The sequence below is a fragment of the Theropithecus gelada genome, chromosome 3 (assembly GCF_003255815.1).
Source record: "Theropithecus gelada isolate Dixy chromosome 3, Tgel_1.0, whole genome shotgun sequence".
Taxonomy (NCBI): domain Eukaryota; kingdom Metazoa; phylum Chordata; class Mammalia; order Primates; family Cercopithecidae; genus Theropithecus; species Theropithecus gelada.
In genome coordinates this window covers 140,306,690-140,331,297 of record NC_037670.1, presented here as the reverse complement: position 1 = coordinate 140,331,297, position 24,608 = coordinate 140,306,690, and the positions used below count along the sequence as shown (strand labels likewise).

The 24,608-nt window shown below is 34.8% G+C and overlaps 1 protein-coding gene across 2 annotated transcripts in view; it reads left to right on the top strand.

Annotated features, from left to right (window-relative positions):
* Positions 1–24,608, top strand: part of TFEC (transcription factor EC) — a 201,512-nt gene that overhangs the window by 129,251 nt on the left and 47,653 nt on the right. The window contains exon 1 of one of the 2 annotated variants that reach the window (XM_025380009.1): positions 2,078–2,213. The exons of the other annotated variant lie outside the window; for it this stretch is intronic. The gene's annotated coding sequence lies outside the window, so the exon portion shown is untranslated. Of the gene's footprint in view, positions 1–2,077; positions 2,214–24,608 lie in introns of those variants that run through there. 2 annotated transcript variants of the gene reach the window in all.

The window sequence follows — 24,608 nt, the reverse complement described above, 5'->3', positions numbered from 1 at the left end:
TATTTTAAGTTCAGTGATACATGTGCAGGTTTGTTATATAGGTAAACTTGTGTCATGGGAGTTTGCTGTACAGATTATTTTGTCACCCAGGTATTAAGCCTAGTGGCCATTAGTTATTTTTCCTGATCCTCTCGCTCCTGCAACCTTCCACCCTCTGATAGGCCCCAGTGTATGTTGTTCCCCTCTATATGTCATGTGATCTCATCATTTAGCTCCCACTTATAAGACAGAAGATGCGATATTTGGTTTTCTGTTCCTGCATTAATTTCCTAAGGATAATGGCCTCCAGCTCCATCCATGTTCCTGCAATGGACATGATCTCATTCTTTTTATGACTGTATAGTATTCTATGATGTATACATACCACATTTTCTTTATCCAGTCTACCATTCATGGGCATTTAGGTTGATCCCATGTCTTTCCTCTGTGAACAGTGCTGCAGTGAACATACATGTGCATGTATATGTCTTTATAATAGATTGATTTATATTCCTTTGGGCATATACCCAGTAATGGGATTGCTGGGTTGAATGGTATTTCTGGTTTTAGATAGAGGAATCACCACACTTTATATGAAATATAGAAGCAATACATAAAAATGTAAAAAAACCCATAACTACCCAATTATGCCACCATTGGGAAATAACTGATATTAACAAATTGATGCTTATTCTTTCAGGTATGAATATGTATCTATGTGCATGTTTCCAACTGTTGAAGCCCACATAGTAATACAGCTTTAAAATTTACCTTCTGAATCTCACAAATGTATTTTATACAAGTATATTGAATATGTTAAACACATTGTATCATACAAATGTATCAAACTCTAATTTAATCTAAAGTATTTTCTGAGTTAAAATCCCAAATATTTTCTTTTCTCACAATGTTTCTGGTATGAATGTTGCTTATTTCTAATACTAATCTAAATAAATTGATTTTACACTTAATTATTTACTATTTCCAGTCACCTTAGGAGATTTAGATATATGATAAAACAACCAGAAAAGGTAAGGTGACTCAAAAATGTGCTATTGATAGTGATAGAACAATTTTTTTACTTAATAGCTTTGAAGTTCTTACAGAAGATACAGTGCTGCAATATTTTCATATAATCTCCACTTCTTGACAAACACAAATGTCAATTTAATTGCACAATTTTTAGATCACAAAGGCAAGAGAAATCTGAATGTAACCTTCACATTAAACTTTAGTAGCTTGCATAAATGCCTTGCTTTGCATATATTTTTAAAAATATAGGTAGGACAAGAAAGTCATGTAACTGTTACAAGAATGAATTCAGAGTTTCACAGGTGAATTACAGGGTGAGAACAAAGTTGTATCTTTCCATTTTAAGTTCCTGAGACACCTAAGACATGAAATGAGACCTCTTTATCTGTTTAATTTGTAAAGGCAGTGAGTATCCTGTATTCATGTCCCTTAAAAATACAAACTAAATTGGGATGGAAATAATAATAATAAGTCAAAGAAAGCTAATAAGCTGAATTGTGTATTCTTAATCTACATGGGAAGATAAAATATTCTTGGACAAGATAAAAATTATCCTGGAGTCACTTTAGGAGTAAAATCATATGTAAGAAAAACTTGATTATAGAAAATATGGAAAATGCAATGGCCTTAAACAAAAGCTCAAAATCTATTAATGCTGTAAACAAACGTGCAATTCCTAAAATTGAAAAAAAAAATGATGCAGGTCAATTTGTTGAAGAAATGTTCATTGTGAAGCATAACATGTTGCAATAAATGTAGGATCTCAGACCATTTTGATAACAACCATGTACTGCTTGTGTATATTCTGGTAAGAATTGTTAATTATGGAGCCACAATGGGACCAACAAGAGCTTTTCCTGTGGTCACAGTATTGTGGAGTAGTTTTGTAGGAGTGCTCTTTCTCAAATTAGTGGCATATTTCAGATAAAGAAAGGAAGTCGTCTTAACTTGAAACTGCTGTGTCATTTCTTCTTCCTTAACTGAAATTCCAACCGGGGTTCAGGAAATGCCCTAATGAGCCACTTCTCTTTTCTCTTTCCTCAACTAAGTGGATTCCAACCAGCCCAAAGTATTCATTACTCACGGCTAGATGGTTTACTTTGGTTGTCTCTTCTGGCATGGTGCTTATGTTATGGGAAGAGGGATTGTAATTTGATGCTGTTTGTAGAGATGACAACACTGATAAAATCCAGTCATTGCTGGTAGGTAACTAAACTGACATGTTAATTTTCTGTACTTTAAACAAACTCAGAAGACAAACTAATCAATACTTGTTTTATTTTGATATGTGTGGCTTGCTTATAATTATAATTTCCTCTTTTATAATAAGTAGGTATCAGGATATCTGAGTAGTCAAGCTGTGATTTGCTATTATTTAGGGAAAATATGTCTGAAACTCTATTAATGTCTTATTTCAATCAAGATGTGGAAATCACTGTTTTAGTTCGTGATAACCAAAGTGATTTATTCTTCCAGTTTAATATTTTCAGATATTTACTAAACTGGAACATGATTTAACATTTTGTTGCCTCTTATATATGTTATTTTATGAATAAATATTAATTTCTGTTTACATTTGAGCAATATCTATTTTATTGGCTTTTAAAGGTAAGAAACATATGAGCTCTATTTATAGCAAAATAGTACCAGATAGTACATTAGTTTATATTCTTTTCCCAGGACTAAAAATTAATTCTTATTTTTTTATGTAGATGTGGATCTAAATAGCTTGTATAGAAGATGTCAAGTATCCCAGTGCAATAACCTTTTTTTTTTTTTTTTTTTTTTTTTTGAGATGCCGTCTCACCCTGTCACCCAGACTGGAGTGCAATGGTGTGATCTCCACTCACTGCAGTCTGCCTCCCAGGTTGAAGCAATTCTCCTGCCTCAAACTCTCAAGTAGCTGGGATTACAGGCATGCACCACCACACCTGGCTAATTTTTTTTGTATCTTTAGTAGGGACATGGTTTCACCATGTTGGCCAGGCTTGTCTTGAACTCCTGACCTCATGATCTGCCCGCCTTGGCCTCCCAGCAATAACCTTTTATAAAGTAATAGTTTTCAATTGTAATAATTAAAAGAGTTGTAGTAGAAACTTTAGGATTAAGATATATATGAAGATATTTATACACATATACATACATATATATACTGTATATATACATTTGCTTATACAAATTATAATATATGCAGTTTCATATATATTTATATAAGTTATAACTCTGAACTTTCAATATTGTCTCAGAGTATTTCATTGGGAGTATGCATTTTAAGTGAAAGAGAAACCTGAGGTAATTTCAAATTCATTTTGGGTAGTTTATTATTTATAAGAAACGTCATTTAAATTTAAGAATGTAAAATAACCTTCATGATTCCTTCCTATTCAGAAAGTATGTCAGCAAAGCAAAGTGAAACAGGGTACGGAGTTTATTGGCAAAATTATTCAGACAATTCTGCTTCACTTCTACTTTAGATGAATCTGAGTGTAGCAATGTACTTTCAAGTATCTTTTAAATTTATGTTAAATCTTTTACTTTTTGATGGAAGCTACTTAAGTAGGCTGAACTTTAAGATCTCCTTTTAAGACTTTTTTTTTAAATTTTTTTTTTTTAGCTCTAAAACAAATGGAATACATATAATTTTCATGTCTGTTTCCTTGGTTTGGGTTATTATCACTTTTTTTTTAAGTTTTCAATTTTATTCCACAACAGTAGAATAGTTCAATGTAGTACATTTTGTTGAACTGAAACTTGGAACTCATGTCAAAAATGAAACAAGTTGAAAAATGTTTCTTAAAAGTCAGCTTAATTTTAATGACTGTGGCACAAGGTTTGTTATAAGTTCTAGATAACCCAAAATAATTACAAGACATTTAAATAGGGTACAAATTTGTATCATAGTGAAATTTTCAGAAATAGTGCTAATTTATACAGTGAAAGTAAAAATAGTTTTGAAAACAGTGGTTTGAATAGTCAGAAAGGAGAAATAAGAAAATAAGAAACTGAAAGAAACAAAATATTCTTACACAATGGTTTTAGATAAACTAGTGAAATATAACTGAAGTGGAATCATTCTGGCTATTGATAAGATATTTTCCATAATAGTGGAAAAGCAATCACGTAATCTTTTTTAAATCATTGTACAAATAAAGCCATCTGATATCAATTTGACATTCCAGATTCTTCATAGAGATGAAAGCTCTTACAGTAAAAAATATTGGGTTATGATATGGAGTGATAGCAGATACATAAAAGTGGTATTTACAAATAGGTTGCTATTTTGAACTATTTGTCAACAAAATAAAACACGTGCATAGTGCAAAGCATGGTTCCTGCACAGGTTTTGCTGGGCATGTTTACTAAGCAGAGTCTGGGAGGCATAGAGCAGTAGGAATTGCAATCATCCCCAAAGTCATAAGCTACGAAGAGAGCGGTTAACAGTAGTCTTACAGGAAAAGAAAAACAAATAGCAAGAAACTAATTTACACAAATTCTCCTTATTATATAGAATTGTGAATGCCAGCTAATTAGAGAAATCTGTAGAATTGTGTTATGGGTGTTTGGAGATTTATAAAAATTTGGTAGACAATACTTATGCCTATGAGAGCTTAGCTGATGACAGATGGTTTTGTGACTCCATTAAATTGTAATTATTTGAGCATAAAAAGTCTCGGTCATTTACACACCAATAAATAAAGAAGAATAGAAGAATATTAGAGATAGTTTATGTTAAATGTTAGGAAAATTGGGAGAATCCGTATAATTGAAAAAGTGAAATAGTAAGATAGAGATGTAGAATCTCCTCAGGTGACCAGGTTTAAGAATGGATTGGTCATGGAGAGAAAGGCCTTGTTCCCAGTTTTTCAGTTGCTCTCAGGAAGTAGAGGGAAGTTGAGCCTAATGATCTTAAAGACCCATTAGGTTTCTGTTTCTCTTTTCTCTTTTCAGGTTTGAAAGAATAGGTGAGAATTTGAAAATAGATCTTAAAAAAAGTGACTGAGAGTCTAGGACATACAGGGGGAGTTTTAATAAGGATTCTCATGCCTCCTAATGTTCATTCCTAAGAGTTACCATGGAAGAGTATTTTCAAATTGTTTCTCTTCTTGAAACATTCTTTCTCAGTTTGCCACTGAGTCAGAGACTTCTTTTATACCTCCCTTCATTCCCTTCTTTATTTCTTTCTTGCACAAACATGTTTCCAATACTCAGCTTCCTTAGATGGATTTCTACCCAAATAAAAATGTGAACCTGCACATTAAAAAAATTTTTTTTGAGACAGGGTCTCACTGTCTCACCCAGGCTTTAGTGTAGTGGCTTGATCGGGACCCACTGCAGCCTCGACCTCCTGGGCTCAAAAGATCCTCCTGCCTCAACCCCCCAGAGTAGCTGGTACTACAGGTGTGCATCATCATGTCCAACTAACTTTTTTTTTTTGTATTTTTTTGTAGAGATGGGGATCTCGCCATGTTGCCCAGGTTGGTCTCAAACTCCTGGACTCAAGTGGTTGCCTCGGCCTCTCAAAATGCTGGGATTACAGGCATAAGCCACCACAAGTGGCCAAGCCTGGACTTTCTATCTGTTCAATCAAATATTTGGCTATATCTTCTTTTCCATTTGCAGCACTCATTATCTGCAGCATCTTTCCCCACACTCCCAAAATCTAGACCAGTACCTACTGTATTATTGACAATCTGTCTATAGACAGGTATTTATCTCTGCCAATGTCTGCAGATAACTTCTCAGCAGCTAATATGTTTACACTGTGTTCCCTTTGATCCTGTGCAGACCCAAATGAATTTGAACCTACTGAACTGTCTTAGGTCTGCAAAAGAAAGTTTGTCAGCAGCATTTTCACCACCAGACTTTAAATTCTGGTAAAATTCTAGGCTTCTTCTTAATTAACATTTGGCTAAGAGGCATCTGACATTTTAGTAATACTTTCTAGTATTTCTCCCCATTTAGCCAATCACTTTTCCTCTTCTATAGCTTATGATTGTCCTTCACATGTGCAAGGCAATTTTTATGTAATGGATGATCTGCTCTTTTCATCAGAATTGCACCTACAGTTAAAGATTTTTCCGTAGACATATTTAACCTTCTTTACTTTGTCATTGCTTTCAAATTTTAAAGCACCTATTGCTTTTGTTGCAAACAACCATTTTTCTCTATTAGCCCTTGTAATGTGTTTGGAAAACTCTGAGCATATCCACTTTTAGAGTAGGAATAAGCCAGTGGATGAATCTGCCCAGTGACATGACTGATGACACTATTTTCTGGAGAAGGAAGAGAATATGTGATTTTACCTCGTTCAGTAATTTAATTAATATCTACATAAAGTTAGTTAAGGTGGAGTAGTATAAGTAGAGGAGGCATGTACCTGGTATGGTACTAGGTTCTGAGGATGCTAAGATGGATAAGGCATGGTACCTGCCAATGAGCAGGTCAGGCATTTCAACAGTTAAATACAGAGACAAATGTTACAATAAAAGTATATATGAATTATCTGCCAGATTAATCTGGAAAGGGTTCAAAGAGAGGATGGCTGAAGCATATCTTTAAAATGAAATAGCTATTCTTTAGGCAGGTGAAGGCATTGGGCCAAAAGGTCCAGTGGATTGAAAGACTAGCATGTGCAGAGTTGTGAAAAGCATGGCATATTCAGGGGTCTTTGATTAGAAGTGGAACCATTGTGTGAAAAAACATGAGGTAGGGTTGAAGAGTTAAGGTGGGAGCAGACCATGAACAGCTATGCTTTTAAGAGTTATTGGGTTTACCCAGAGGAGGAGCTTGATTTGGTTATGTTTTAACATACTTTGATTATGTTTAGTTTTATGTTCTCCGTCTCTGGCCATTTGGAAGACACATTAGAGGGTGAAAGACTGGAGTTATTAGTTTTAAATTTTTGTTGATAGAGTGTTTCTGTATCTGATTTAAGAGAGCAAAAATGACTGTATGTGGTGACTATGGATAACACCTTGCAAAATAGTTGTACCTTTGGCAAGAACAGAGAGGCTGAAAATTTTTTCATGAGAAAATTGAAGGTGATGTACTACTACATTTTTTACTGTAGCATTTCTCACTTAAACTGAACATGGATTAGCAAACCAGTGGACTTAGGAAATATTTGCAAGTGATCCAGTGATTTCTTTGTGGTTGCTTGGTTAGATAGAACACACTGTGAAATGGGAAGTCAGAAGTTCAGCATTTTTAGCTTGCTACCAACTTGACATGTGACTATGAATAAGTCTGTCTCTGTGTGTGTATGTATTTCCTGAAGATTTCACACTGAATTAACATCTAGTGTGGAGAGTGAAAGGCTGGGGCTGGGGCTGGGCCTGAGGGTGAAGTTGAAGTGTCTGGTGGTGCTTAAATCTAGGTCTGTTGTATCTGAAGAGTGCTCTGAATTTGCTCCTGACAAATCAAACTTGGGTTGGATATAGGAGCTCTAAGATTGGAAAACTAGTTCACAGTGCAAAGGAAGGACCTTTTCCTTTGAGGCCCTTGATCCCACATTTCTGAAAGGTTTTCAGAGTACAGAACATAACAATGGGCCACGGTCTCATATGTCTGGTCTCGTTTTCCTGAATATTCTCTCCTATTCTCTCCTATTCCAACAGCCTCAGGGAAGTCTGCCTTAGGACAGAGCTTTTTAGAACAAAATGAAATAGAGAAAAAAGCAACTCCTTGCATAATTTGAGACGTAACTGTTAATTTTCCTTTTCTTCACAGGACATCTCTAGTGTTCCATATTTTCTCAAAATGTATTGCCAATTCATTTGCATCTCCATTTGTTTTTTATATGAAACACTGGTTATACCAAGCTGTCTCTAAATTCACTTGGATTCAGGCCTATTGGACCATACTTAGTGAGATATATGACAGCTGATGAACAGTTGCTTAAGGGGTGTTTGTCAAAAGATGAAACAAACAAACCATAGCAGCAGCAACAACAACAACAAAATAGCAAGCAAAGATATTCTGGAATATGACAGGAGATTGAAATAATGTGTAAAATAAATGGATAAGCTAAAATATGAAGTCCTCTTCTTAATAGGGGGATAAAGGAGAGACCCTGAATGCTGAGTCCTCTTGCTTGAGTAGCAGTCATTTTAGAAGAATTGTATTGAGTATCAAAACCAGTATATTTTATGAAATATTATCCTCTTCTTTGAAACAGGTGGTAATAGAAAACATTGGGTTCTCCTCATGCACTAAAGGCTTTACATGTATCATCTAATTTGAGTCTGACAAGACACTGGGGCAAGTGATGTTGTCTCCAGTGTGCAGAAAAGAAAAGTGAGATTTGTGAAGGATAGGTAAGTTTCCCAAGGTGAAAGCTGAATAGTGAGCAACGATTGGCCAAGGACTTAGATGTCGGTCTGGGTGCTGTTTATGCCCAGATGGATTATACAGTCTTTTCTAGGACCCTTTTACATTTAAACTTTATCTTTGTTGTTCTCTTTCGTTCATTTTGAACAAGCTCGCATCTCCATAGCAGAGAAAGGGAAACGGTTCAAGGGAGAAGGGTAGAAGAAAATCAGAAACCATGGTTTTGCTAAAAATGGTTTCTAGGCTTACACACGGATAATGAGGACTTTGACTGTATTAGATTTGCAAAAATAGCAGTTGCAGAGGTAACATGGGACCAGAAAATATGGCTCTATTTCATAAAAGAAAGGGGCAAAGTGAAGAGACTCATTAATGTCGAAGCAGTAGATGGATAACCAGTGACAAATATCAAGTAGATTTGCTTCAGTTTGGTCAGAGAAAGGTCATTGATTATTTTTGGTTAAACTGGTTCACAGAGGCCAGGTCTCCACTAAAAAAGGGAATTAATTGCTTCCATTTCCCACTAATTGCCTCAACATTTCCCTTTGCTTTGTCATTGGAGATTTGGTCAGAGAGGCAAAAAGTCAAAAGTCAGAGTGTGATGGAATCTACATAAAAAGGGAATCTGAGGAGACCAAATTATGGCATTTGGTGTAATAATGATAATGATATTTAGCATTTTTCCCTGGGAGTGCTGTGGATTTTTAGAGCCCTTTTCAATCTTTAATCAGACCATAGGGCACATTTAAAAGAGTTCACTGTTTTTATTTCCATCTAGAGGATATGGCATCACAGAGAGATGAACTGACCTAGGGCAAGTCTCTTGAGATGTTCATGCTATATGTTAGATTACACCCTCCGAGGGTGAGTTTTAGCTGGAACGCTAAGTTCTTTCTAGAGGTTCGATTCATTCATGATCCTTCTGAGTCTTTTTTGCACAATATTGTAAAAGAGTTCTATCTCTATCAATGATCAAAAAATCACCTAAGAAAACACTATGAAATCAGTTTAATGTCGCAATAATTTCTCAGTTTTCAGGATACTCATTGATGCTGGAACCGTTTTCAAGTAACAAGATGCTCTATCTTTATTTGCTGAATTAATCAGTCTTTGAATTCTTTTATACCTCTAAGTACTTTGGAATACATGAGTCTTATCTTTCAGATATTTTATTTTATTATTTTGAAATCCAAAGTGGCACTGCAGAAAGTAGAAATAAGATTGGTTTTTGGATGTGATAGATCAGTGTTGAATCATTCTAGTTCTTATGATTTACTTACAATAACTTCAGAGGCCTAATAGACAAGTGTCTCTCTTTAGGAAGTCATGAAGTTACAATATAAACCACTCTTTTTTTTTGCTGGAAGAACCAGAAATTTGTTATTGTTAATTAGGTATTTGTTATATTACGGGCTCTTAATAGATTTTAAAGCAAGCTGGTTACATTTTAATTTTAAAACCACCTCTGCCATAATCAGCTGTTTGATCACAGACAGGCCATATAATTTGATTGAAACTCAATATCTTCATTTGTAAACCCGATCTACCTCACAGGGTTTCACAGCTATTAAATGAGAAAGGGAGGGTAAAGCATGTAGTTCAATGCCTGTATGGAATGGTGACCTGGCAACTTTAGCCTTTATGCTTTTTAGTGCCACTTTCAAATAAATTATGAAGATATTAAAGATAAAACTATTAATTAAAGCAAAACTTAAACATAAGACACCAGTAAAAAAGAAGTCTAGTACATTACAAAATACTTTATTTGAACAAGATGCTCTCATAGTTATGGTGAACTTGAACTGGGCCATGCTTCTCCATAGCTAGTGTTCCTTCCCCTACCGAGTTGAAAATATTTTACTGACATTTAATCACTTATTAATCAAAATAACTCTGGGAGTTGAGTTGTTTAATTTTATTCATTATGAAGCGAAGGCTACTTGACATCCAAGGAAGGAAATATGTGGCTTCAAGGCATATAGCTTGTCAGTGGGAGCCCAGGTTTGAAACTAGGCGGGCAAATTCCCAAATCTGCAATCTTAAATGCTGCTCAAACAATGCTTTTTAACACACATTAGACTGCATTTCAAGGTTGTCATTTGTGAAAGCTGAGAAATTAAATTGCCCTCAACCTCATTTTTAAATTAAGGGGATTCTTAAAATTTCTCTTTCTCTTGACAAAAATGGCTATTTAAGAATGGAAAACCACTGTCAACAATGGCTATCAATGTCATCAAACTCTCCACTGGGTTCTTTCTAAGTGTCTTTTTATAAATCTCCAAAAATATGGTGAACCCATTCCCTTATCTCTCCCTTGTTGGAGGACACATGTCTCAGTCCTCTAACCGGGACATGTCAAGAGGTGGGCACGCGGGTACTTCTATAGTGCTTTTCTCCTGGCCACCCCTTCCCCTTGTGCGTTTCATAGCTCTCAAGCAGGGCCGATAAGCCTGTTCTCCCCAGGGCTGAATCTCAGGACCAACTCTAGGGGGAGCCCTTATTGTCAAACTAGTGCTCACAACTTTCTTGACTTGCTTCTCTTAAACAATATGACTTAATAAAGCTCCCTTCAAATATATAAACAGGGCACACCTACTAAAACAGGAAGAGCTAAAACTGTATACACTGGAAACCTGGTTTGACTGTTCTGATTAACTTGACTGCTCAAGTCAGTCAAAAAGCAATCACCAGTTAAGAAAACCATTTTGACAGATTTTGGCCCACTGACTGCTTATTTGACTGGCTTGCCTGTCAGGTTGAAGTGGTCAGATTGACTGGAGACAGTTTAACTGGAAAATTTAACTTTGGAGGACGTGGGTGTCTTTATACAAGAATCTACTTTAAATAACTGTATTTGAAATGTATACCTATTTTCTTGGGACCAATGAGAGAAGTTTGAAAGTGACACCTTGCAGCATTTGACTTTCCGGAGTGAGATGTCTCATTGCTTGCTAGAGCTGACAATGTATTTATAGGCTACAATACCATCACATTTTTCACCTGTGCTCACACAGAGTTCAAGAAGTTTGAAACTCTCCCCTAATGTGGCCAAGTCCAAATAAGGCATTATCCTCTGACTCTTCTGAAGCATTGATAATAGATATATAACAGCAAATGACTTCTCAGATATTGGGTTACCAATTCAGTCATTTGTAACTTGTGGTAAGCAAAGTTGACCTTGCCTTTAATGGTAGTTCTTTTTAAGAAGAAGCTATGAAAGAAAACAACAAACTCTAAACAAAACCTTTTATGAGAGGAAAGAGAATTTGGTTGGAATTATTATTTGCATGGCTTTTTAAAAGGAAATGCTTTTATATATCAATTCTTACGTTCCTTTAGAAAATTTACTTTAATATAAGCTCCTAGGTTTGGGCAAGACAAAAATAACACTATAAGGACGGAAGGAATGATTTATTCTCATATTATAGTGTTGGATTTTATGAGGAGAACATAATGAGGTTATTGTCTGTTGTAAGCACATTTTTATAAAGTCTGTTTTATGTTGGTTGAATATTCTAATGTATTCGTATTGAGAGTTTGAAAGATCCTGTTATTGTTTGAAAGTCTTATTCATGTGCTGCTCCTTAATTTGCCTAAAATTTTAACTTTTCCTGTGAATATGTTTTCTAAATGTTTAGGACTTAGATGCTATCTCCTGTACTTAAAAAAAAATAAATCCAATGGTACGATTAGATAGATTTTAGGGCTACAGTGTCAGTAATAACTTTAAAATAATGACACTTTTCTTAAAATTGCTAAGCAGTCACATTTTATCTTAGAGTCACTTTATGTATTCTATTTAAAAGTTTTGTCCTGTGATTACAACAAGGAAAGGAAACATGTTAGCTTTGCTTTGCAGGTTTATGCTTTCTAATTATATTATGATTGTTTTTAGCAAAGAAGTCTTTGACCTGAATAAAAGAGAGAACTAAATCCAATCCCACAGATTAAAGAATGCTATAGGGAGACTACTGGGGCATATATTTAAATTTTATATGTACTTTACATTATAGAATCATTATTAATAATGATTTCAGTGATCATCCTGATGCTTCAAATCTTTCACACATTCAAAACTATTTTCTTAAGCTATAAAAATGCGCTGTCCAAATTTATCTCCCTAGCAGCAGTTCACAGAGCCTATTGGATTGCTCCCTCCTCTGCACAAGGTATTCTTATTTCAAAAAAAAAATGTTAATTTGAAAAGCAAAATCTTTGTTTTCATAATTACTAAGTGATTAGGAACAAAGACTCAGTAGTGAGTAGTGAGTGTGGATTTGAATTATTGCTTTGTTTCAGAGGTCCTTAACCTATCCTCTGGCCCCACTTTCTCAGGCATTATGTAGTACGTAGAGAATAAGGTGGCTCACTTCACTGGCTTTGCTGTGAGGATTAAATGAAGCAAGGCGGGCAGAGCTCTAAATAACATGCCTGACATATAGCAAACTTTCAGTACTTATTAGCAATTTATGCTATTATTATTATTAATATATTTTTTAAAATTGAAGAGTTCACCAGAATAGCAGACTTGGTTTGATTTTTAGATTAAGCAAGTTATTGAAGTAGCACACAAGTTGCTTAATCTCTCTGAGCCTTAGTTAGCTCATCAATAAAATGCATCAGATAAGGAATCCTAATCATAAGGGATCAGATAAGAGATTATAGAAGGGATTAGATAAGCCAATAGTTAAGGAAGTGCTCTGTAAATAGCAAAATACTGTATGGGTGTCTTATTTGTTCTTTTCACTGTTCTCTTTGGATTCTATGCCAGTTTCTGCTTGTTTTATAATCTTGTGGCTGTGTGTTAAAATATTCAGTTTCAATAATAGAGAACACTCACATAAATTGTGTCACTGATGGTGAAAGTTATTAAATGATGGAAACATTTAGAAACCAAATTATCTGTGCAATACATCACTGATTTTTTATTTAGTCTGATGAAAACATTATGCTCAAAGTTAAGAAGATGGCGGCAATTTTTTCGTTGTAAGATAGTCTATAAACCTTAAGAAAGAGGACTAAAACCATTTTGGACGCTGCAACCTTTGGGGATAATTTCCCATTGAGAAGAGGAAGTATGGTTGGTAGACAAGTTTACCAATAAATCTTTTATGATAGAGTATACAAGCACAGACACTTATGAGAATGTTGAGTTGTTCCTTTAGAGAATTAGTGAGCAATTGAAGGGAAAGATGAAATTGTTGTCAAAGTTAACAAGGGCAGATTGAGGGGTGCCTTGTTTCCCAGGCCCAGGAGCTTTCAGAGTGATCCAATGTTTTTGGCTGGACCATAGCTCTCAGCCTTCCAGCTCTCTGGCTCTCTCACTCTCTATACACTCTCTTTGGTCTGATGGAGTCTCCTAATTGGCTATATATATATTTTTCTCATTCTTTGGCCTGGCCATTGCTCCCTACTACATCCAACCTTTACCTTTTCTTTTGATGATTAAATCAGTTCTCATAATTAGAGTCACTTCTTGCCCTGTTGTTCTGTTTTACCTAATCATCCATGACCAGTGCAGCCTATCAGCTCAGCCTCCAAGCCGCTGTGGGGGAAGATAGTCCCACAATAACATGCAGATTCTTGCTTTTACAAACCAGTGGGTGGTCTTCCATCTCAGTTGGGGCCTCTACCTTATCCAGCCAGCATTGTTCTAGCCCATTATCTTCCATTCCATTTGGTATATCTGGCACATTTGACTTCTCTCATTCATCCTCATACCTCATCATTTCTCCCCATACACTCAATAGACAAATTTGGCTATAACTTTATTGAGAAAATCTAATAAAAACTTAAAATCTTCAACTTCCACCCCAGAAATCTAAAATGTCTTTATCAGCCTCAACTCTATTTTTTTCCTCCTCTTTCACAGAAAAAGAATGATCCCCCACAGCTAGGTTCCTTGTGTTAGGTCTCGCTTATACCTGCTTTTTCAGTCACTTCCTTAATCAGTCACTCTTTCTTGCTTGTATCTTCTACTTCTCTCCAATAACATGTTAGTCTGTGCATATAAAGTTGGTAAAGTTTCTCCATTTATAAACACACACACACTCACATTCATCCATTAACCCTGGAGCCATCTATAATGACTGAAGTCCCCAAGATTTCTCTTTCTGATTATGATCAGGCATTCTGAAATCTTTAAAGCAGGTGAAGAGTATGAACTCTGGAATCAGACTTCCTGCCTTCAAATCCTGGCTGTACTAGCTATGCATCCTTTGGCATATTACTTAACTTCTCTTTATCTTAGTAAACTCATCACTGAAATGGGATAGTAAAAGTTCCTACCTCGTAGGGCTGTTAGGAAGATTAAAAGACTAATACATGTAAAACGTGTGCAACAGGTCTTGACATATCTAAGCACTTAATATGTGGTAGTTATTACTGTTACTGGCTTTTTTCCTCATTTGCTGATTTATTCATTTAATAAATATTTACTAAGAATCTAATATTTGCCAAACGCTGTGCACAACACTGGAAGTCCAGTTATAAATAAAGAGAGACAAATTGCTTGTCCTAAAGCAGCTTAGAATGTAGTCAGTAGGACAGGTAATACATAAAATAAAATATATGAATAACTAATCACAAAATGCCAATACTATGAGAGTTCAGAAATAAAAATATATTAGGGAAGGACCAATTTAAACAGTGGTTAGAAGACATTGTAACCTATTCCTGAAAAGAGAGAAGCCAGGTCTTTGTAGAACCCAAGAAAGAGCATTCCAGGCAGTAGGAAAAGCATGTGTGGAAGCTCTACTGGGGGATAGTGTTTGTCTCATTGCAGTAACTGTAAAAGTCCAGTATGGCGAAACCACAGTAGGTGTAGGAGAGAGAGACAGCGGTATGGGAAGAAGTTGGATAGATAGTTGGGTGATCACCTATTCAACATGGAGAGAAAGGAGAAGGTGCCTAGTCTGAGCCCTGAGGTCTCCTCACTGACAGTTCACCAAGTTCCTCCAATTCCTGCAGGTTGATTTCTGTTCTCGCCAAGTCCCTGAACTAATTCTCCTGAGGGTTGCCAGTGACCCAGTTATTTTCCAGTCTGCTAGGGATATCTTCTGCTCCTTCTCTTCCCTCATCCCTGAGGCATTTGACTTTGTTAACCACTTTTCTTCTTGAAACTCTATCCTACATTAGCTTTGTGATAGTGTTCTGTCTTGACTTGCCTTGTGTAATACTTTTTAAAGATTCTTTTAGTCTCTCTCACTCCTTGGATATTGATGCTCCTCAAGTCCTTTACTTAACATTCTGTCCTTCTAATTCTAATTCTTCATTCTGAGTGACTTTATCTAAAACCCTGATGCAGTGAATTGTAAACTGGCCACCAAGTTTGTGTCTCTAAATCTGCACATCTTAGCTGTGAACTAGACCTCCCCGTTACATGTTCCACAGGCTCTCATTTCATTAAGCCCAATACTGAATTCTCCTCCTTTCCTTCAACATTTTGCTTTCACTTTTATTCCTTTTTTTGGTGCCATCTTCTGCTCTGCTTCCCATTTCATAGGAATACACAATATGTGAATCTTCCTTTCCCTTCATCACATGTATAAATCAATCAGAAGTCTTATACACATTTTCCTTTAATTCCTATATATTTTTGGTAGTATTTGGCTCACAAATCTTCTTCTTCTTCTTCTTCTTCTCCTTTTTTTTTTTTTTTTGTCCTTTTGCCCAGTAAGGTCTTTCAATAACTCCCCCTTTATATTATTGCCTGAGGGATATTTCTGAAATGCTAATTGATCACATTATTATCCTACTAATAGCCTCAAGTGTGTCATCGGGCTTTAAGAACAAAGCTTAAGGTAGTACTAGCTTCTGCTTTATTTTCTATTTTAATTTATTCTCATCTACACTTTCTTCAGATCATACTGAGAAAGAAAGGGAGAAAAAGAGAGATAACTTTTTTCCTTTATAACTTCTACTACTAGAGCATTTAATAACATTGAGGGATTGATTCAAGGCATTTGATTTAGGAAACTGACCTTTGTCAGAATTTTCCTCAAGTTACTTCAGTTATGATGGGGAAATACCATGGCATCAGCATTTCCAGGAAACGTGTTTGTTAGAAGCCATCAGCAACATTCCAAGTGCTATAAGAATGAGAAAATAAAACTCAGATTTATATGTTAGAATTCTAATAATTTTTAATTATATTATAAATAAAATATTTATAATGATATATAGTAAGTATAGATTAGTTTTCTATTGCTGCTGTAACAAAATTACCACAAACTTAGTGGTTAAAACAACACAAATTTATTATCTTACAGTTGTAGAGAAGAGAATTTTGAAATGAGTTTCACTGGGCTGAAATCAAAGTGTCAGGAAGTTTTAGATCCTTGTTGGAGGCTCTAGAGAAATATGTGCTTGCCTGCGTTTTCCAGTGTCTAGAGGCTGCCCACACTCTGATTCAATGCTCCACATCACTCTGATACCTACTTCCACAGTCACACCTTCTGTTTGATTCTGGTCCTCCCGTTACCCTCTTATAAGAACCCTTGAGATTATATTAGGCCATGCACGATAATCCGGGATAATCTATCCATCTCAAGGTCTGTAACTTAACCACACATACAAAACTCCTTGTATAATGTAAATGTACTTATCCACAGGTTCTAGGGTAAGATGTGGACATCTTTGGTGGGGAGGTATTATTTTACCTGCTACAAAGAAATTGCAAGTAACTAGAAAAAGATTAAAAGGGCTAAAACAAATACCTTTTCAAAAATATTTTTGTTTTAATTTGTAAATTTTCAATGATTTTTTTTTCTTTTTTTAGGTTGGTTTGTAAGCTCAAATTAGTATGGAAAACAGAATTTTGGGTCCTCCTCTATGAAGTTACAGTGAAACATTTTCCATATATTCAAAAGTTACAACATTATCTAGCATTTTTATTTTCTCTGTATCTCTCAAAAGTATTTGAGACAAACGAAAAATCTTACAAATAAATTTTCTATCATTTTAGTTGTTTCCAACATTTTATATACACTTGTTCATTTCTTAAAATTACCTCTCAAAGAAAGAAGTTTACAGATAATAAATAGCATAATCATGATATTTATGCAGGGTAAGCCAAGCTGAAAATAATATTATTTTCTGCCTCCTGCTCCCTCTCTCTTTGTTCATTCTTCTTTCTTGTGAAAGGGAGTTAGAAGTTTTTCAGGAAATCAAGCATTTAGATAATAGTAAAGATGGTCTCAAGAAACTAAAATTTCTCCTGGAGAAGAAGGCTGGGTTTCTTCAGTGTATTTTTATTACATAATCTAGAGACTAAAGTGGAAGAAAGCACCTACCAGAAAGTGAAGTCAGTTGATTCATATTTGTTTATCTATATAGAACACATTTTTTTCCTAGTAATGAAGAGTGGATTTAAACTTCATTATACTTATTAACTGATAATAAGTAACTTACAGTTGAAGGAATACCCTATTACAATCAAAATACATGCAGTTTAGTTCACTTGTTGCTTGTGTGATTGTGAATAAGTCTGATAATTCATCTGAGGTCCAGTATTTTTTAATAGATGAAATGAAAGTAGAAGTTAAGTCACTGGAATGCTCACCTCATGACTGTGGCTATTGTTTTGCTTTCTGAGGCTTTCAGTTAGTCCATCAGGTCCTGTGATCAGTCTTCTCAATGAATTGCTGCTCCAGTTTAATGTTCTTTTTATAACTATAAATAATTTAAATCAAAAGTGTGCTTCTTTAATTCTAAAGAACATTGTTGTTTGGTTACAAGGGGAAAATGGAGCTATGACAACCACGTAACTGAACACCTTTCCTTCCTCAAGAAGCATAGTACTTGAGGAATTTGATTGATGTAGATGCCATAATAACAGGTGCATTTAAAACATAAAAATTCAAGAATAATTGTATTTATTAGTTAAGTAAGACAAAGACAGGTATATTTTACCTTTTACTCAGAAATACTGGTAATATCTACCAAAACTGAGTAATAGAAATGTACTTAGGAAAGAAACCCATTTTTCTGCAGTTTGTCAATCAAAATGAATAATCGAAAAGTCTCATTTTCAATTAGATTATTTTAATATTTAACTACCTAAAATGCCCCAATCATATTCTTTAGAAAATGGTTAGACTAGAATACTGCAGTTCTAATCATGACATTTTATTATGATAAAAATGACTTCATTAATTGATGATCATATATCAACCCATAAAATAAGGATATAAAAAGTTTTCCAGCCTAAGATAGTATAAGACCATTTGAATTGTTTGGGTTTTTTTTTTTCAGAAATAAACCTTGATAATCCTTTTATTCTTATGAAAATGTATAAGTTTCTTTGTTATAAATTCAACTATATTTTGTAGCCTGTGAATTCATTTTTTAATATCTGAATAGGCTGACGGTGCATTGATATTCCATATCCAGCATTAGGATATAATACAAATAATAAATACAGTATATTTGCAACAGAATTTTATAAGAGATGGCAAACATTACAGTAAGTTTTGGGATTTTATCCCAGATGTTCCCATTTATGGCTTTAGATCTATTTTAGAGCATGTAGATTTTTTTAAAAAGTGCATTGATGACTTTTCCGATATTTGAAATATGACTTTCTAAAGAAGTCAGTCTTGTTTCTCTTTTATTCTCTGCATCCTTGAAAGAACATTCACAACTTCATAATGAAAGTGATATCAAAAGGTCACTATACTGAGGATGAAAAATAGTACATTTAAGCATGACATGAGAGCTTTGTTTTAACTTAAAAGTATCTGTGAAGTGTAAAACATCATCTAAACACAATTGTTGATTTCTGAAGTAAAATGTCTTCTGCTTTGTAAAAGCCTTCTTAATAAATATTAATGTTTAAGCTCTAATGCAATCAGATAAACTTTTTTGAATAGAAATTTAAAGAAATTTTACTGAATCTAGTTGAAGCAATTAACTTGTACATTTGCACTTTTATAGGAAACTATTGAATTGTAGATGGCCTTAAGCTTCTAAAAAGCATATAAACTGTAATATTAACTTATTTAAATACAGTCATGTGTTAGTCCAATTTGCATTTCTATAAAGGAATACCTGAGGCTGGGTAATTTATAAAGAAAAGAGGTTTATTTTGGCTCATGGTTCTGCAGATCATACAGGAAGCATCGTGCCAGCACCTGCTTTGGCTGAGGCTGCAGGGAGCTTAACAATCATGGCAGAAGGGGAAGAGGGAGCAGGTGTGTCACATGGCAAGAGACAGACAGAAAGAGACACAAGAGGAGTTTCCAAGCTCTTTTAAACAACCAGCTCTGTTGTGAAGTGATCTAGTGAGAACTCACTCATTGCCATGAGAATGGCACCAAGCCGGTGATGAGGGATCCACCCCCATGACCAAAACACCTCCCACTAGGTCCACCTCCAACACTGGAGGTAACGTTTCAGCATGAGATTTGGAAGGGCAAATATCAAAACCACATCAATTCATAAGTTCTAAATATAAATATGCTTAGTAATATAAACATATAATATTGTTAATACTTGGACAATTAATTCTTATTAAAAGGATATATGTTTCATTCATTCAGTTGGTTTGTTGAATTAGAAAGGACAGTTCTTCAAGTGATTTTTTCAATAGATAGCATACAATCAATTTGAATTTGAGTTTTTGATATATTATAATTTATAAAAAGAATAAACAATTTTATATACAGAGAAGTTTTAAAAAATAATTGTGGAGACCTATTTGAGTTTTATGATATCATGACATCTTATGAGGTCATGAAATTAAATGAGATAATATATATTCAAAGCTTTCAGGATAGTTTTTTCCAGGTGCTATTTACTCAATAAACAAAAAGAGGTGCAAAATGTATTATCCAAAATCCTAGGGTTAGATGTGTTTTGGAGTTCTCAATATTTTAGATTTAGAAAAGTCATGTGGTGCAACATTATTTATTACTTGACACTCCAGAAGGGCCTAAGGGAGCATCCCATAATCTAACATATTAATACATCTGCTGCAAAGCATATGAATATTTACTCTAACTGGAATAAAGAAAGACTGTAAATAGCTTTACTTTATTTCCTGAATGATTTTGTCATCTAATGGGCTTGTGCTGATTTAACAAATCCCTCTGGTTTTCAGGGCTTTTTGGATTTTAGGGCTGCAGATAAGGGGTTGAGGATTGCTAACATGAAAGTTATAATAGTGTTGGATTAGGAAAATAAAGGTATATCTATATCAAAGGGTTGAATGCATAATTTCTGAAATAGGGCAAACTAATAATTATTTAATTAAGGATAACTTACTTACCTGGCAGCATAACATGCACAGACTTTAAACAACAATTTTGCAAAATGTGCAAAAATACTCAATAAGGAGAAGGGGGAAAATAAAGTTTAATATCAGAATAGATTTTCCTATGTGTAATTAGAAGTTAGGAATCCATCATATTTAGTTCTAAGCCTTCTTGTCTTCCAAGTAGGTTCTTCCTTCAATGTCCATCTCACCTGTCACTGAAGTGTGGATGTCATGTAAATTATAATGGCCCATACATCACTTCCGAGTTCCAGACACACACGTCTAGCTACCTATTTCATTTCCCCTCCTGGACATCTTCAAGGCTTCAAAAACTCAGTATGTTTAAAACCAAATTAATGATTCTCTATTCTTTCCTAAACACCAATCTTCTCAGTAAAGGACATCACTATTCATTCAATTACTTAAGCCAGGAACTCAGGTATCATTCCTTAATCTATTTCTAAACATCTCTTGAATCCAGCTATTTGTCTCCACATCACAACTTTACCCTCATCACATGACCCTCATTCAAGTAATGCTTTTTTCTTTCTTGGACTCCCTCATTTACTCTTCAGTATTTATCTGACTAAACTTTTACTTGCCCCTCCTTTTATTGAAGAAAATAAGACACCTTTATATACCTAAAGGATTGCATGGGCTGGTCCTACTAGCCTCTACAGCCCCTTTGGACCATGTCATCATTTTTCTGCTCTAGCTCCATTCTCTCCTTTCAGTGGGTTTTTCTCACCTTGCTTCCTTTCACCACAGGATCTTTGCATATACTGCTCCATCTCTCCGAAGTGCTTTTTACTATACTCTTGATGTAATTACTTCCTGTTCACCCTCCTGTTCGAGCCCTATCATCCCATCCTCAGGGAAGTCTTCCCTGACCTCTGTGTAGATAATGTCCTTTTCCTACGTGCTCAAAGTCTTGTGCATTTCTCCTTCCTATCATTTGTAGCACTTAACCATTTATAGTCATTTGTGTGATTGATTAAACTCTGTCTCTTCCATCTGCCCCTGCCTATAAGCTACGTGAGGAGAGAGACCATGTTTGACTGTGCCTACCACTCTGTTCACTCAAGTGCCTACCACTCTGTCCACTCAAGTGCCTACCACTCTGGCCACTCAAGTGCCTATCGTATATAAGCATGCATATATTTGTTAAATGAATCAATCCGTAAAATTACTAGCAAGAACTGACTTTCACTTGAATGACTTGTTCCTGTTTTATCTAGTTTCTGCTTGATTATGACACGTTTTACTTTCAAGAGTTTGTCACATTGTGTTATAGTTACATGTTTAAATATTTATCTCCCCTAATATACTGTGAATTCTTTGAAGAGTGGGTTATATCTGTTTTGTTTCGTTATATCTCAAGTCCATTTTAGTAATATGAAACATGATATGTAGTAGACACTCAAAAATATTTGCAGATTCAATTAATGCTAAACTGTGAGCACATGTCAAGTATATTTTAAGTATCATTGCTTACATTTTCTGAATGTTTCACATTAACTTATTTTGGTTATTGATGATGGGAACAGTTGACTTTAGTATGTGCATGGCTGTTGTATTGTTTTGAGGCCAAAATGAAGTTGTCAGTCTCTGATGTGATTCTTAATTCAAGTTTATGTCTTAAAAAATTACTCATACTCTTAAAAAATGGATCAACCTAAGCAAACCATGGTTATTGCTGGTATTTGTTTTGTTTCTTTTAAAGGTATAACATGATAATTTTACTGAGAAACTATCATAAACAAAACAAATCAATGCATGTATAAATGGAGGTAGATGAAATTGTAAGGGAAGCTTAGACTTTATAGACCAAATTCAAGTGTTCGTTGGGTGCAAGAATTTTACTGCTAGATCACTATTGAATTAGAAAAACTCTGCTTAATAGTATTCATTTCTTTTTAGTCTTTTAAGTGTGGATCTTTTCTCAAAGACACACCAGTGGAATTATCCAAATTCAAATGATTGGGACTGAAGGAATATGTTACAATCACATTTTATATTATTATCCATTAAATAGCTTTGGATTATATAATACTGGGCTGAAATATGCTGACAGTTATTCAGAAACCTAAGTAAAACTTTTGATGAACCGGGCTCTACTTTAGTTCAGTAGTTATATCTCAATCAGACAAGCTTGACTGTATAATTTAAGTTTTAGTCAAGATGAGATTTATGGGTATATCATATCCACAGACTGCTGTGAGGAAAGAAAGATTTGAAGAAATGAGTTATTAATCTTTACTGCAGAACATTAACAAATGTCATGTGGCTTTTATGAGTTGGTACCTAGGAGGTAGTAGTTTCATAAGCCCCCCAAAATAGATTTCCTCTTATATACCTCTGATACCAAGACTATAATGAATAGTTACCTATTACTCACTTTTGAAGCTCAAAGTTTCAGTTCATTTATTAAATTCAAGCTTAGTATAAAATTAACAAAATTAAATAAGGACTGTCATATTATAGTGAATGGAATGGTCTTGCTTTTTGATATGTGTATGTGCCTATGTGCATGCATGCGTGTATGTATTTGATGATGTTGTATATGCTTTTATTTACTATCACCAGGTAATTACTTAGAGTAAATCTATTTCTGCCTGTAAATATTTCTGGTCATATTCTTGCTGATGGTTTAAACAGGCTTATTAGGTAGCCACCCATGTTTGCTTTGTTAATTTGATTGGCTAGTCATCATAATAGTGAAAAAAAATCTTGTTATTGAGATAATTGCTTGTCTGATGTTTGCCATCACTTGTTAGTTTTGAATTTCAAAAGGCCAGTACCCAAGAAGCGGAGTCATCTCCTCCCAGGTTCTTTGCCCTCGGTTTAGATAAGTGGCCTCCAGGTGGGTGGTGACATATAGGTCACAGCCAAGCTTTCTGGAGAGGAATCACTTTCCCTTGAGACTGGCTTTAACAAAGCACAAACTCTCATTCAGTGTTTGCTGAGTGAATGTTGAAGGAATTAGTTGAGGGCTTTTACCATTATTGTATGCTTTCTGTATAGAAAACATTTTAAAAGAAGCTAAAATTAATATAAGCCTATAGAAGTATGAAATTACATTTAAAAGCATTTGTAGGATGTTATCACAATATGAAAGGAGATATGATGCAAGTTGACAATCTTATAAAATAGAGAATCATGGAGTTGATGGCATCCTTCAGAATGTTTTGGTACAACTACCCACTTGTTTCTTTTCTTTCTTTCTTTCTTTCTTTCTTTCTTTCTTTCTTTCTTTCTTTCTTTCTTTCTTTCTTTCTTTTTCTTTTCTTTTCTTTTCTTTTCTTTTCTTTCTTTTCTTTTCTTTTCTTTTCTTTTCTTTTCTTTTCTTTTTTCTTTTCTTTTCTTTTCTTTCTTTTTTTTGACAGAGTCTTGCTCTGTCACCCAGACTGGAGTGCAGTGGCGCGATCTCGGCTCACTGCAAGCTCTGTCTCCCAGGTTCATGCCATTCTCCTGCCTCAGCCTCCTGAGTAACTGGGACTACAGGCGCCTGCCACCACGCCCAGCTAATTTTTTTTGTTATATATATTTTTAGTAGAGATGGAGTTTCACTGTGTTAGCCAGGATGGTCTCGATCTCCTGACCTCGGGATAGATTTAAGTCTCCAATACATTTGGATTTGATTTTTGTATATCGTAAGAGATGGGGCATATTGTCATTTTTTTCTGTATATGAATATCTAGTTTTCCCAGCATCATTTATTGAAGATACTGTCATTTCCCCAATATGTGTTGTTGGCACCTTTGTCTAAAATGCGTTCACTTTACATTTATGGATTTGTTTCCGGGTTCTCTATTCTGTTTCATTAGTTTATGTGTCTGTACAGCTGTTCTTGTTACTATAGCTCTGAAGTATAATTTGAAGTCAAGTGATATGATTCCTCCAGTTTATTTTTGCTCTGGATAGCTTTGGATATCCGGAGTGTTTTGTGTTTCTGTATAAATTTTAGGACTGTTTTCTTTTTTTTTTTCCTATTTCTGTGAAGAATGTCATT